Source organism: Watersipora subatra, chromosome 6 (assembly GCF_963576615.1).
Source record: "Watersipora subatra chromosome 6, tzWatSuba1.1, whole genome shotgun sequence".
Lineage (NCBI taxonomy): Eukaryota > Metazoa > Bryozoa > Gymnolaemata > Cheilostomatida > Watersiporidae > Watersipora > Watersipora subatra.
In genome coordinates this window covers 2,999,099-3,000,983 of record NC_088713.1, presented here as the reverse complement: position 1 = coordinate 3,000,983, position 1,885 = coordinate 2,999,099, and the positions used below count along the sequence as shown (strand labels likewise).

At 32.8% G+C, this 1,885-nt stretch overlaps 1 non-coding gene across 1 annotated transcript; it reads left to right on the top strand.

The window, feature by feature from the left end:
- Nucleotides 1-1,535: 1,535 nt before the first annotated feature.
- Trnal-aag (transfer RNA leucine (anticodon AAG)) lies at nt 1,536-1,617 on the top strand. The gene has a single exon. It is a non-coding gene; the product is annotated as a tRNA-Leu (tRNA).
- The last annotated feature ends 268 nt before the right edge of the window (nt 1,618-1,885 follow it).

The following is a 1,885-nucleotide window of genomic DNA, read 5'->3' as shown; positions in this document are numbered from 1 at the left end:
AGAACACTTTCACTATTTGCAAGTATTCTATCTGAGTATATAATGACTTCTTTAATACCAAAGTTTCCACTCATAAATCAACAATTGCTTTGTGTTGACTAAAGCTTGAGCAAACTAAATACAAAACCGTGTCAAGAATTGAATGAGTGAAAAAGACAAAAAACTTATAGGACAGTAAATCAGTTGATAGAATTTATGAAGGATGATAGCTTATTTCTTCAATATGTCATACATCCTGCAATACAATTCAACTTAGTGCAGGCAATTCAGTTTCCTAATACCACTGATTTTCCTTTTTTTAAAACAGCGACCATACCTTTTCCATGCCATAGTGAATACAGATTTTTGTTGCAACCTTGTATTTTCTCTTGCTAATTGCTAAGCTAATCTATTTGAAAACATCATTTGAAGTTTAAAATTAAACACATTATACGGCTTACCCAGCTTTGTTTGCAAAGCACTGTGTCTCCGTCAAAACATCTGTCGCAATGCTTAAACCTTTCAGCTCCCAAAGAAGACAATTGAGCCACATTCACATTCAATAAAGGATACGAAATACGATAGCGTGCAACTCAGTCTAAAAATAGAGTTTTAATATGAGAACAAATGTGTGACAGTGTTGGATAACAAACTTTTCATGAAACTATAGTTGTTGTATTGGCATGACACACCACTTTGCAACAATATAAAATAAAACAGGCTTAGCCAAACTATTTTCTGAAGCACTCCTCAAAAATTAGCTTTTTCGTGAAACTATCAAGCATCACTAACTAGCATCTTTAATTTCTAACCTAAACTAATTTTCTACAAAACATGTATAAAATAATGTTTATTTATCATACTACATGACAAAGTCAACTTATTTAAAGAGCTTTTTTATAATTTTAGCAATAACAACAATGCTTTGGCTAGTGTTCTTTTACAAATCGCTGTTTCAAAACAACAATTCATTAAATTTCTAAAATTTCAAAGTTTTAGTGTGGCTAAATACACTTTTTGATTTTTTACATCGCAAAAACTTTCTGATTGTTTGAATACCCAACTAAGTTTGAATTGAGTTGACACAAAAAACTTTTATTATTAACTAAATTATTTATTGATCATATTATTTAATTATAAACTCAATTACAGTCGATATAACACCAATTATACCCTGTCAATACTTCTTGTGAAACTATTGCACCACACTCTCTGAAGTTATCCCGTATTATCAATGCCTCAATATTGTATGAGAACTGGACTAGGTTGTGTTCATATCTCCCTGCGGTCTACCTACACATTTTGATTATTTTATTTTCTGAGCTGCTTCACCATTGAAAAGCCAAATGAACTACTAATATCATAAAACCAGTATTTCTAGCAATGAAAATATTTAAGGACTAGTGCACTGTAATCTTTGACGCGAAGTTAAAGTGCGCTTATCTATAAACCTCAAATGTTTGCACTCCGCTACTTTGACATACATTCAAAGTACTCGGAAAACACAGCTGCACATGCAGACAATGAATTTCAACTGTTATCTTAAGCAGGCCATGGGTAGTGTGGCCGAGCGGTCTAAGGCGCTGGTTTAAGGCACCAGTCTCTTCGGAGGCGTGGGTTCGAATCCCACCGCTGCCAATTATTTTTAATTGCAGACGTTAGTATGGTTATAACAAAAAAAATGCAAGAGATGAAAAGTTAGACAAGACAATGAATAAAGGACAAAGATAACCTCAACATAATCTTTGCGTGCTTCTTGTTTTGACATGGACTGAAGCATGTATGCCCTGCTCAACATTAATGATAGTTTATTTATTTTACTTGAAACTTATATCAACAATGTTATCTCCTAATAAAATTTTCAAAAACTAAAAATATGAGTTCTCAGCTGGGGAATAAAACTTCG